Here is a 14,682-nt window from a genome sequence, read left to right as displayed (position 1 = left end):
AAAGCCAATTTTTGTCCATCTTCTTCTCATGGTCAAAATTCTAAATGGGGAACCATAGCTAGGTTTTTTCATCTTACAAGCTCGATTGTAAGTCTATTTTAGCCCCGTTTTTAATGATTTTTATGTTTTTGATATCCTTGTAACCTAATCTAGCTATTTCAAGGACTAATTTGACAGAAAATCAAAGTCTAAAATTTTACCCACAAAGATATTTGTGCATTTTGATGTCTAATAGTAGAAAATGTATGTTAGATGTAAGATGAACAACTTTTGCTAAGTGATTTTTGATGAAAATGTAAAAAAGGACCTATTTGTAAAAAGTCACAAAATAGGCAGTAAAAGTGTGATTAAATGAAAAAATGTGGGCTTTTATGAGCACCATTAGTATTCGGCTAGGCTTGGGTAATGAAGAAATTAAATCTATTTCAATTTCTAAGCCTAGGGATCAAAGTGTAAATATGTTAAAGTTTAGGGGCAAAAATATAATTTTTCCATAATATGATTTTTGGATTGCATTAAATAATTTGGATAATAAATGAGTTAAATTTACTATTATAGATCAAGATAAATGAGGTTCGGACCTAGATCAGAGGAAAAACAAGGTGTTTGACGAATAGGTCTTATTTCTACTATTTTGTACCGAGGTAAGTTCTTATGGAAATAATTCATTACTTTAATTATATTTTAAATGCTTTATTATTGTATGGATTTTGATTAACCATTGAGTGTGATCGACAAAGTTCGACAAGCGTGAAATCCCGGTTGAACCTTAGGAATAGATAGGATACGAATGTCATGACATTAAGGTTACTAAGTTTATGTGTAAGACCATATCTGAGGCATGGCATCAGTATGAGACTTCTTGTAAGACCATATCTAGGATATTGCATCGATATGATATTTCGTGTAACACCATAACTGGGCTATTGGCATAGATACGAGATAACATGTAAAACCATATCTGGGATATGGCATTGGTACAATTTCGTGTGTACGGGACTCCTGAGTATCCTTTAGTATTCCAAATGGTTCAACAGGAAATGCAACGAGAATTTTCAAAGTTGTGAAAGAATATGGTTTGCTGTAAACTGGAACAGGTATGTATATAAAACTCATGCTTAATGAGCTCGATATGTAATGAACCCCTCGATAAGGTTGTGATTGGGTAAGTTTGATTATGAGATTTATAATGACATTTATGTTAATTTACTTCAAGTTAATTGTATTTTAAATGTGAGTTTATAATGCTTATTATTTTCATGGGAACTTACTAAGCTTTATAGCTTACTCCCCTTTCTTTTCCCTTGTCTTATAGAGTTACCAAGTCAGCTCAGGGATAGGAGATTGTCGGAGATCCAGTCACACTATCAACTTAATATTTGGGGTACCAATGATTTCAATATTTTGAGTTATGGCATGTCTAGAGACTTGGTCATTTTGTTATGTGCCATGATTGATTTGGCCAAATGTGTTGGCTTATGTTGGTTGATAATTCATTTTGTAAATGGCCATTGAAATTGGCTAATATTGATTTAAGTACATATGCATATGATGATGTCTTTCATGGACGTGGGAAATTGCATGATTTGAGTTAAGATATAAGTGATGTTTGTGTATGATCAATGGTAGCATGTGAATGAGGTATTGACATCTTGGTTATAGCTGATTTGGTTGAATGTATATACTTGGAATGGTACTATGTTTTGTTGTGTAGGTTTGTGCATAGAAGGGTGACAATATGGCTTGGAAAATAGCCCTATTTTTGTCCACACGGGTACACACACGGGCGTGTGTCTAGGCCGTGTGTGACATACGGCTTGCTCCATGGGCATGTGATCCAGCCTTGTGTCTCTTGCACTTAATTGTTGCAAAACAGAATGCTAAGAGGACACGGGCGTGTGTCTCAGCAATGTGGACGGTACGACTCAAACATGGACATGTGCCCTGGCCATGTGAAATCTGCACCTATTTCATGAAAAATTATGAAAATTAAATCGACCACATGGCCTAAGCACACGGGAGTGTGCCTTGGCCGTGTGACTTCAATTTGTTCTTGGATGACAAACAGAGAGTTACACGGGTTAGGGACACGAGCGTGTGTGACCACACGGCCTGCCCACAGGAGCATGTCCCTCTTAAAATATGAAAAATTTTATAAGTTTTGTGAAATTTTCCAAAGTTTTTGGTTTAGTCCCGAACCACTTCCAATACATGTTTTGGGCCTCGTAAGTTTGATTTAGGGATGATGTGAATGTAAATGAAAATTTTTAAATTTGGCTAGAAATTTACATCTCGGTTTTGTATGTTTTATTATGTTTAAGTCTGGTAAAGCCTCGTACCCTGTTTCGATGTCGAATATGGGTAAGGGGTGTTACACAATCGTCTGAACACAGACATAGGCATTAAGTTGATACTCACCCTCAAATCGCACAAATCCATAGTACAATAGGAGTCTCTAATATTGCATAGTATGGTGAAACTCCCTAAATCCTTCATCTTAGAAGGGAAATTTATTCTAAAAAAAAATGAGTTACACTCTTTAGTTATGGCTATGATTCTGAATCCCCCAACCTTCTCTTCTTAGAAAGAAATTCATTCATAAATTTTGCATAGTTGGGCATTTGCTCAAGGGTTTCCACAAGTGGAAAATTGATATGCAACTATTTCAACACAACCAAAATTTTCTTAAATTGAGTATCTTATTGTTGCTTCTAGAACTGTTGAGGATATGTAGGATGTGGGATTTTAAATTTATTTGGACCATTTTGTTATGGTACAACTGCAACCTTGGTATTCGATGTTGATTTCTCAGGACTACTTTGTTACAATAATGTTTCATTAAAGGTCGTGGGAATAGACTTTTGTAATGTAAAGATTTCATCATTAGGTTAAATTTTCTTCCTATTCTGAATAATGGAGGGTTCATTTTCAGTTTTAGAATCCTTAGACTCCAACTTCCTCCCATTTCTCAAGGTAATGACTTTGCAATGTTCTTTACCTGTATTTCTCAATTTTTTTGTCTCGCTTAATAAAGCACCTTGGGGTCAACTTCTCAGCTCATTGGCTAGCTATCCCACTTGATTTTCCAAATTCTTCAACGTTATTGCCTAGCTTTGGATCAATGCATCATTTTCTCCATGTATGCCTTCAGCAAATTCTCAAGATTTCTCGAAGGTTCAATTGGTGGAAGTTTCAAAACTTGTTCAGAGTATCCCAACTGATAATTTGGTCCTGTTGGCATTGAGGTTACTCAGACTAGTCCTTTGATTGCCCTATGAAAAATTTGGATGATTCCACCATGAAAGATTGCAAAAATTAACTGTGAACCACTCCGGTTTGATTTCCTATGTAATAGATTGACTTTGGATTTCACGGGCAATTTTTATAAACATGATTGTCTCCACAATATACACAAGAGATATTCTCAAACTGGTTCGGGTGTTGACCTGTCAAGTACATCAACTTCATGTACTCCTGCCACACTTCTTCCTATGGCTACTTGAGAAGTTGGCCACAGATAATTGTTTTTAGAAATCCTTTCAAGAATTTTATACACTTCATTATACGATTTAGAAAGAAGAGCTCCATTAGTTGAAGTATCATACCCTAAAAATCGGGTTAATAGAATCAAGTACTTAAGTTGTGGGCTCGAGAAAGAGGCATTGGAATTAGAGTAGTAAAAATTAAAATAGAATAGAATAATTAATTAATTAATTAAAATAATAATAAATAATCAGGCTAATAAATATATATATATTAGTAGGGATTAAATTGAAATAGATTTTAAATTAGAGGTTAAATGTGAAAATAAAGAGTTTTAATTGAAAAGGGAGTTAGTTGAAAAAAGGGGAGAATAGGAAGGGTCTTTAGGGGAAATAAACCAAATTTTGAAAATTGGTTGGCTATATAAGAACACCCACTATCCCTTCCCTCTACACTTTTATTCATTTCAAATTTTTGTTAGATCCAAATTATGAGTTTTCTCTTAAAATTCTCTCAACTATTTTGATTTTCTAAGCATCCAAACACATTTTTCTTCTTCAATTTCAAGAGAAACTCATCTTTTCTCCTTCAATATTCTATTATTTCCTAACACATTTTTTACTCAAATTAATCCAAATCTCGTGGATTTCTTCAAATCAAAGGTAATAATCTGATTTCTCATGGTTTAAATAGATAACAGGTGGTTTTAATTCAAGTTTTTATAAACCTCATTAAGAATTCATAAGATCTATGAATTCAAAGCTTTTTTGCCTGAAAAGGGTAGATCTCGTAAGAGTGAGCTAAGTGGTTGTTTTAAAATAATTTTCAACTTATTTTAATGTAATTAAAAGTTTTATGGCCTTGATTTAACAAATATTTATTGAATTTGAACGGGTCAAATGATTTTTCTTCTATTTGATTAAAAACGAACGTGATTTTTTGAAAAATAAATATTTGTGGAATTATGTAAAATTAGAGCTATATATCTACAATTAAACATTAAGTATGATGTTAGGAAGTAAGAAATAGGGATTAAATCGAGTAAAAGTGAAGTAATTAACATATCGGTGTTTTGCAAGGAGCTCGTCAAGGAGATGTGAGTGGCGAATTGTAGGATATTAAGAAGGATATTTTGGCCTTAGAACAATTATAATCTATATATTTTTTGTTGAAGTGCAAAGCCTCAGATCATGAAGGATCATCCTCGTGCAAGGACAAAGGCAAGCAAATGGTGACTTAGGTTCGACAGCAAGTAGCGAACTAGCAAATGAGTGGTCTTGTATACTACATTTAAGCACCAATTTTCAAGCTAAATGGAGCTTAGGTAATATGTGTGAAACTTATATAAATGTATGAACCCTGTTATACTACATGTGCAAAACCTGTTATACAACATGTGTGAATCTTGTTTTGATATATGTAAAACATGTTATATCATGTGCGAACCCTTAACCATGGGCGAACCTATACCATGTGTGAACCTATATATTATGCAAACCTATATATGTTGTGCAAAACCCATGTTATATGGGAACCCATGATATATGCAAACCCATGATGTATGAAAACCTATAAGGTTATGCAAACTATGCTATTTGTGAACTGTGGTATTACGAGATCTACTAATTGTGAATAGTGTTACATTGTGCGAGCTCTGCTAAATTAGAAGACCTTTTATATTGTGTACTATGAATGTGTTAAAAATTATATGTTGGCATTGTGAACACTTGAAACTGTTAGACATCATTGGCATGTCATAGGATTGTGAGTACTCACCTTTTAATGTGCGTTAGGGCATTGTGGCCCGAAGATAGTGTTGGAGAGATAAAGGAATGTATAGCTTATCTCCATTCACTGAAGACAGCACGGTGTGTTTAGAGAGTGTAAGCACTCGTGCTACACTTATTGGAGACAGCACAAGACTCTTTGAGTCATTTGGTGTGTTTAGAGATCCTTTTATCCAATGCATATAATTTATGAATATGTTTCACAGTCAAAATTTTCCAATATATTAGTATCATGTGTTATGTGTTATGTCATATTATCATGCGAGTTGTTTTACCTGTATAGCATGCTTACTGTTAGCATGATTAATGTGTTTATTTGTAGTATGCTTGAACACTCACTAAGCTTAAATAAGCTCACACTCCTTACCTAAACCTTGTAGATAAGTAACTCACGGGATAAGTGGTGAAGTGAACTGTCCAATTCATCCATTGCAAAGCAAAATCCTTTAAGTATGTGATGTGTTTCTAAACCCCTAAAAAGAAAGGCAATATGGGACCAAGGGATTAGACTTAGATTTAGATTTTAAATGAATTTTGATAGATTGTAATTGGACATTACGGACTATTAATTTTGGATATTTGGATCTTTTATAATTGCTTGATTCAATAATTGAATGTTTGGACTATAATGCACGATGATTGTGTGATAAATTGATGAACTAATGAGCAAATGTAGCCTAAGAATTTCATCGGATAAAGAGGTACGTCCTTAAATCTTAAACTGTTTTGAATCAATGTAATGACTTAGTATGCATGAGAAATAGGTTGTACTATACTACATTAATGTCTGTGATCTATCTAATTGATGTAAGACTGAGTAAATAAAAACATGTTAAGGCTCACAAGAGTAAGGACTTCGCCAATTATAAAAAGGATGTTATATAGAATAACAAATAAGTTGTGTAGTAAAATGAATTATGCCGGGGTAGAGTTCACCAAACTATAGAGTTCACCAATAAGGGGTTCGCCAATAATAAGAGATTACAGGGTAAGTTGTGTAATAGTGGTTAGCAAGGTAGGTTACAAACTATGTTCGCATGGTAGGTCACGAGTTGAGAGTTCACTATGTCACTTGCGAGCTGCTAAGGTTTCCAGTTGGGTTTGCCGGGAGGTGTGGTTCGCAAGTTTGGGTGATTGATTTTCTTGAGTTGTTTTTTTTATGATGTTTTGGTTTAGAAAAGCATGTGTAGGATTTTAAATACCAAATAATTCGATATATGTAAGGTGTGATTGGTTGGATGGTGTGTTTCGTGGTGGTTTAACGGAGACTCACTTCGATGCCTAATACGAAGTTAGAAATTTGGGTCAGACCGTCTCAGTTGGATTTGGGGTGCCACATGAAACATCTACCACCATTCTTGTATAAGCATTGAGACCATTATAGAAAATCGCCAACTAAATGCAATGCGGAATACAATGGTGAGGGCACTTTCGCAATAATTACTTGAACCGTTATCATGTATCATATAATGATTTGTCATCAAGTTGTTGGAATGTGGTGATTTCATTTTAATGTTTGGCATTCTTGCTAGAAGGAAAATATTTTATCAAGAATCGTTCAACCAATTCTTGCTATATAATTACCGAATCAAGCGATAATGAATTCAACCATACTCGTGTTCTATCCCCCAAAGAGTATGGAAATAATTTCAATCTCAAGTTATCCTCGATCACTCTGACCAATTTGAATGAGTCACTCAACTCCATGAATAAGCATAGATGAAGGTATTGATCTTCAGTAGGGATCCCACTAAATTGCCCCACCATTTAAAGCATTTAGAACATGATTGGCATTAATTCGAATTGAGGTGTCTAAATTTCGGGTCTCACAATACCCAGATTAAGCTCATTGAAGAGAGGCATAGCATATTGGCGAATGGCACAATCTCTGTCGTCAACAGCAATGACCAAATTTTAAGCATTATTAGCAGCTCCTTCTCTTTGATCTTGCGATGCAGTATTCATCTTTGTAGCTTGTCTTTGATTTGCTTGTTCTCTTCTTCTCCTTCTAAAAGCACGTTCAATTTCATGATCAACAGGAAGTAAATCAAAAAAAAAAAATCCATATTTATAAAATAATAACACCTGGAAAATCACAAAAATTACTAAAGTGAAAACAAAAGAAAATTAAACCAAATTGCAAAATAATTAATTTCACAAATAATGACTAAAATAGTCCCCGACAACGGTAAAATAGTCCCCGACAACGATGCCAAAAACTTGTCGCGAGATTAATAAATATGTGCAAGTGTACACATTCATCAACAAGTAATAAACTACTGATTATTAGAGTTATAATATCCATAGGGGTTGGTTTAAAACAATAATTGTAAAATTAACTAATAATCAATTTGGTAAGCAATGGAAATATGAGTGAATTGAGTTAACTAAGTACTTAAATTAAATTTAACTAAGTATGCAAACAAATTAAAACAATAACACAAAATGTAATAGTAGTGAAAAAAGTGACAAGTTTCAATAACAATGACGTGAAAGGCTAGAACAATTATTTCCCCTAACATGCAATCATCGAAAGCAATACTGTAGAATGTTGCGGTTATGCCGCGTCAATATGGTAGTTTACTAATCTGGAATCCACTGGTTGTAGGCTTCTCTTGAAGTCATTACGTTAAATCTTTTAATCACCTTAACATATGCCTATGCCAAGTTAACCTCAAGATCATAATTTCAAGCATTATTCCTAAAGATTATTTAAGGTAACAATATATTTCTACACAGTTACAAATTTAATTACTGGAAGGATTAAACATGCACCTTTCAAGTTGTATGCCTATTAATTACCATCTTCTCAGATGTAATAATTAACTCAATTGCTTACTAATATTAGTTATGATTTAGAAAGTGTTAAACGTGAAAACCACTCGAATAAATAAACAGCCAATTGCGCAAAACATTATTAGCTAAGCATCAATAATTTCATGCTAAGGATCCACAAATATTCTAGCATAACAAATTTAAGTCATAATCATAAAAGTGAAAACCAATAAACAAGTTGTAGCTATGATTTAAAAATAACAAAGAAAGAAAGGATGATTAGTCGACTGTCGGTGGTTCTCCACAGCTAGGTCACGTTTGCTTCCTCAAAAATTCTCCATGTCATTCTCAGCCTCAATGCTCTCACTATTGTGTTTTGATTTTATTGCTCTCAAATTCTCTGTGATGTCTTCTACTCTTTTCTATCGTGTTGTGTGTTTTGTGTTGTGTCTTGTTCACAACTTCTTGTCTCTATTTATACTATTGAGCTCCCTTGACTTTTTCTTCTGTGTTTTCTATTTTAGGGCATCGATTCCTTAAATTTCTCCATGCTAGTAAGTGGTTTCTTTAATTTCCTCTAGGCTAGTTGGTAGTTCCCTTGATTTTTGCTTCCCACAATCTAATGGTAGACTAAGTCATTTATGTTGGAGATTGACTAATCATGCCTCAGCTCGCATACCTGCGAACTATCAAAGTGTGATATGGGAACTATGACGTGCGTTCTCTAAGAATGCAAGTTGTGGATTGAGAGCTCTATGTAAGCGAGCTGGTGAAGTGCAAGCTATGCATGCGAGCTAAGAACATGAGCTGTGAATAGAGAGCTTGCGAACTGAGATGCTCGAACTGAGAGTTGCAAACTAGTGAAGTACAAGTTGTCTCCAAGCAATGCATGCTAGCCGGTGACATGTGAGCTAGGCATGCTAGCTTAGAATTGTGGACTGTGTGCTCATGCTGCGAGATCCCTACCAAAAAACGTTGCTTGTGAGCTGTAAAATATGCGAGCTAAGCTCTTATTAGCGAAGTGATAATTGTGAGTTGTCTACGAACAATGTACGCGAGTTGCAGTTAATTTTTTTATGCGTGTCGACTTCATTTTTTCTGTTTTCCTTTTCCTTTATTTTTCCCAATAGCTAGCTTGTTCCCGTCAGTCTTAAGGCTTGCAGCGCTGCTGCGACATTGCTATGGCATTGAGTGGACTTCAGTAGCTACCTTCAAATATAAATTTGCATATTTTAGCATGAAAAATTGACCAAACATGTAATATTTAAGTAAAAACTTTCAATATCAAATTTTCAACATAAATATACAAAAATAGCTACTAAATAGTTATCAGTCCCTCTTAACTCGCTTGAAATATAAGCTCAGAAGTACTTAAATAACACTATATATTAGCGTTATCATATACACATCCACAGATTTTTCGTAACCATTGAAAATCTCCCGTAAAGCTGATCTTGGCACTCGTTTACTAGTGTTTCCACAAAAACAACAAAACAACATTGTTGATTTAGTGAAACTGATGCTCTATCTCTCATTATTAACTTTCTAATACCTTCCTCCATTGAGTTAGTTTAACTTTAGGGTAGTGGTTGAGCATTGGTCTATAATAGGCATTAGTTTATATAAAAAAATAGATGTTTTAATGTTTCAAAATTTGATCTTATTATGTAACCAAGTGGGAGATTGTTAGAAATGAAGTTGTGTATAATAAGAACAATTAGACATTAGGTAAGCCCAAATTTAAAAGGTATAATGATACATTTAGCCCGCAACGTTTACATATTTTGTCAATTTGGCTCTCATTCTTTTTTTTAATTAAATTTGGTCATTAATCTTTCAAAAAATGTCAAATCTCTTTTTTAAAGGAAATGTTGGCTAAAACATCAAAAATAATTTAACGATGTTAGAATGGCAATCTACATGTATTTCTTACTTACATGGCCCTATTTGTTATATATGCCATGTCGAGAAATAATTTAACATTTATAAAATTATTTAAAAATTTAAAACTCAAATATATATAAAAAGTTCATATAAATTCAAAAAAAATAGCATGAAGTACACAATAATTGCCAAACAAGTTGTAATGTTTAAAATTTTAGGATTTTAGTTAGTATTCCTATTAAAAACAACAATTTTTCTCTCCTACCTTAATCAGTGGTTGAGGGTTCAATCCTCATCCTGGGTATGGAGCAACTTTGAAACTCGTGACCAGCATCTACCTCCTTAATGGGCCTACAAAACGCGGAGGATTAGTCATTGGGCTTGCTTCAATGGATACCTTAGGAAACCAAAAATAATAATAATAATAATTTGACTCTTTTTGAAAAATTAATAGTCAAATTCGCTTATTTTTAAAAGGTCAAAGACCAAGTTTAACTAAAATATGAAAGAATAATGGTCAATTTAACAAAAGATATAAACGTTGAAGATTAAATTTATCTTTATGTCATTTAAAATTTATTCAATACGGTAAGGCTATTAAGATTTAATTATCTAATAAAATATGATTAAATATGTGTAAATAATCTAATAATTAATTTTTAATTTACAACGAAATAATTAAAAATTATGAAAAAGTGTGAAAGCTATTTTGCATACAACATATCCAATCTAAAAAAAAAATCTCCCCTAAACTCTAAACTTTATGGTAATTCGAAATATAAAAACTATTAAGAGTCGAGAATTTTGAGACACCTATATACCCTTGCATACCTAGTGTATTATTCATAATGATCCCACATTATTAATCTCGATAGAATAAAGTTTTATTGCAGTTTTTAACATAAATATTTGGGCTTGTATTAAATGTGATTAGGTATTGACTAACATCCAATCAAGAGATGGAGTTAAAATTTGTACTCATGCGGACGATCATTTTTGGTAGTTTGGAGCTCATCATATTGGTGGTAGGAGTTGCATGGACTTTATGATGGTTGAAGAAAATGGATTTGCAAAATAAACAAAGGAGAGGTGAAGTTGGTGAAGTCATAATTGCCATAGAAATTTGGTAGTCCAAGTCCAGCCCCAGAATAATACTCAAAAGGACATTATGATGAACTGCAATCAAGGTAGAGGTGGTGAGACCCCTCCAACAATCAGAAGATATGTCAGTTATGGAAGGTAATGAAAATAATTTAGAAAAGATATTTTTTTTATGTGTTAGTTGAAGATATGGGCTTATAATATTGTCGAATCATAATTGCAGAAATGCAATATGAAAAGGGGTGGTGAACAATTGCAAATTGTAGTTTGTGCATGTGAAACGACAAAGCAAAACAGAAGAGAGTGGAGAGGTAATATCTTAAAATGGGCAGAGGCATCATCATCAATCAGCCATCATCGACCATAATAAAAACATGGTGAGGGTCCACTGCCACCGTTGGATTTTAATGAAGAAGTCAAAGCTTGACCGTCAGACAAGACTGGACAGCAAAGATCGGGACCCTCTCCGGTTTGACTATCAGACATGAGTTGATTGATTCATTTATTTTTATTTGGTTGTTCTTCGTCTCTCTAGGTAACACTGGAACAAACTTTAGTTTTTTGTCATTGAATGTTACCTGAGACCTTGTTGTTGTTATTACAATCTTTTTAATGCAAAAGGGGTGAAGAAGGGTGTCTCGGATAATAAAGAAGAAAGCAGGCATCTCGTGATTCATGCACACACACTCTCTCTCATAGTTGACTCCCACTACTTCCGCCCCTAATTACTCAAATCAAACAATGCTATTCTGCCCTTTTTTCTGCTCTCTTAGCTTTTGCATTTGAAAATTATAGTAAATTTTGATTTCCTATCCACCCCCTTTTTCTTATTTTTACAGCCGCCCAACTCTCTTCTAAAATGACTATGTTACGTTAGTATGGGTTGGGCATTACTAATAGTGTCATTTTTCATCTTTTATGTATACAATTATGGTAAATATATGTTCTGGAATTGCATATCATATGTTTAATTAGAAATAATTTATAATTTATAGTGATTATGAATATCCAAAGTTATATAATATGTAGCTGGGTATTTTTAAAATGGATTTATCATCCAAAACTGATAAATACCAATATTTCTATTACTCTTTAACATTATTCAACACCTTCATTTACTTCACTTGTAGTAATGCAATGGTGGGAGGATAAATAAAATTAAATATAAATTAAGAATCCTTCAGATTTGAAGTTATAATGTTAAACTCAAATCTGGTTGGTTGTAAATTTATTTTTAAAAATTTGTTATCAATCTTCACTTTTACTTGTTTCATTTTTTTTATGAAAATAAATGCTAAATATTTAATTATAATATTAACTTTTAGATTTTTTTATTTTATATTTTAATTTATTTATTTTCCATGGCAACCTTATTATTAGCTGTTCAAAAAAATAGTAAATTTTAAGTTGGGTAATTAATTTCATAAATGAGGCAACACCAAGGATAATTTCATCAAGTCCATGATCTAATACCCAAAATACCAACAATCATGTAAGTGTTGATTCTATGAATAAAATATTGAAGTCTTAGTTTCAATAATGAAGAATTGATTACTCAACAGCCGCAAGTGTAGTGCAAACTTTACTCTCTCTCTTTTTTTCTTTTTCTTTTTTTATTAATAATATTTGAAGTGATGGTAATTAAAATTATGAAAAGTTGTTTTGAGAGAAAGAGAGAATGGATGAGGGTCCAACTCAACTCATTTTTTTATATATCAGAGTAGCACTACATACAAAACAAATCAAATATTGGTTGTCTATTAGTAATGTGAGTTGGGATATTTGCAATCATTTTATCGGATTCCAATTCTACATATTTTTAATAATTTTATGGGTTAAATCAACTCTCATATTTTGAATCTCAAAATCCTCTCTTCATTATTATTTATAAATGTCAAATCATGCTTTTCATTCTACTTATAAGGTTTGATGAAAAAATTTACTAATCCTTAAAATTTTATTTATTGAATGAATTTTAAATAAAAATATTTTTAATTTTTCTTTTTCTTTTCTTATTTTCAACATTTGTATCCAATAGTTTTCGATTAAATTATATTCTTATATAATCATGTGTTATATATAATATATTTTTAAAATTATATTTATAGTTATAATTGCAATTACAAAACTACATCTAAATAATTATAACCATAATTAAATATTACAAAGTCCAATTGGATCGGTAACCATCGAACTTGAGATTTTAAACTTCTCAATAAGCTAACCCCTCATTAGTTGTAAGTTTATTTTTAAAGAATGGTTATCAATGATAATTATACTTTGTTTCTGTCTTCCTTGTACTTTTTGTTTGTTTAATATTTTTATACAAATATATGTTAAATATTTAATTATAATATTAACTTATATTTTAGTTTTTTCCAGTAGAAATAACTAATTAATTTTACATAAAATAATCATTTCAAAATTAATATATAAGTAAATTGAAGTTAAATATATATTTTATAGCACTTTAATATAAATAGTTAATTTTTATTATTTTTAATTAAAACAAATAAACTAATAGAAAGTACACAAATAATTAAATAATTACAATGAAAATTTATATTTTTATTTAAAATTTGCTTAGTAAGTGATCGTAAAGGGCTTATGTATTTTTTTAACTCCTAATTGTTACTAGTAAAATGTGTTTTTTTAACAATTTCGTTATAGATTCTAATCATATTTGTTCCATTTAACACAATGCTTAGAACTACTCATAATCCTTCCTCAAGAAGGATAATGCGCTTCACATCCTCTTGTATTGACAACAATGACATGCCAATCAAATTAAGATTCAATCGACAATAAAATATATTTATTAATTGTTCTAAAATTATTAAATAATATTAAAAAACTCGACTGAGAATAGTACGTAAGGAAAAGGTGGCCAAACATGGGTGAACCGAAACCATTAAACGTTAAGACAACCTATAACAAACATGGACCATAAGCTGTGATGGGCATTCACTAGAATAGCACGGCCTACCTTCTACATTTTGCCACCTACTCCTATACTTTTCGTACTGTTTTTTTTTCAGGATAATTTCTTTTCACAATGTTTTTATAATTAAATAATTTAACCATTATTCTTTTATTAATTTAATTTTTAAAATTAAATTTGAATATTAAAAAGAGTGAATTTCTTTTCTTTAATAAAAATATTAACTAAATATTAATTTTTAACAATGATAATGTAGCAATCTATATGAAAATTTGTATCTACTTTAGATTACATGATAATATTTGCCTTATAACAAATAGTTTAAAGATTATAAAATATTCAATTCAAAAATTAAAAATTCCAAAGTCCAAAAATATATGTGATTAAAATTTAAAAAATATAACATAAAGAAATAGTATAAAGTACACGTGTATTGTCATACAAGTTATCATGTTTAAAAATTAACGTTTTTCTTAATATTTCTATTAAAATAACAATATTTCAACTCTTGTTAAAAGATTAATGATCAAATTCAACTCTTTTAAAATTTTGATAAATAATTCAACTCTTTTAAAAATTGATAGCTAAATTGACAAAAATAATAATAAAAATTAAATATATTAACTTGTTTAATATGCTTAATTTTGATATTTAATTTTAACATAATTTACTCTCTATATTTTATAATGTTATTAATTAATTCAAATAGAT

Source organism: Gossypium arboreum, chromosome 10, assembly GCF_025698485.1.
Source record: "Gossypium arboreum isolate Shixiya-1 chromosome 10, ASM2569848v2, whole genome shotgun sequence".
In the NCBI taxonomy this organism is placed as follows: domain Eukaryota; kingdom Viridiplantae; phylum Streptophyta; class Magnoliopsida; order Malvales; family Malvaceae; genus Gossypium; species Gossypium arboreum.
The sequence above is the reverse complement of the archived record's forward strand: the minus strand, read 5'-3'. Positions refer to the sequence as shown.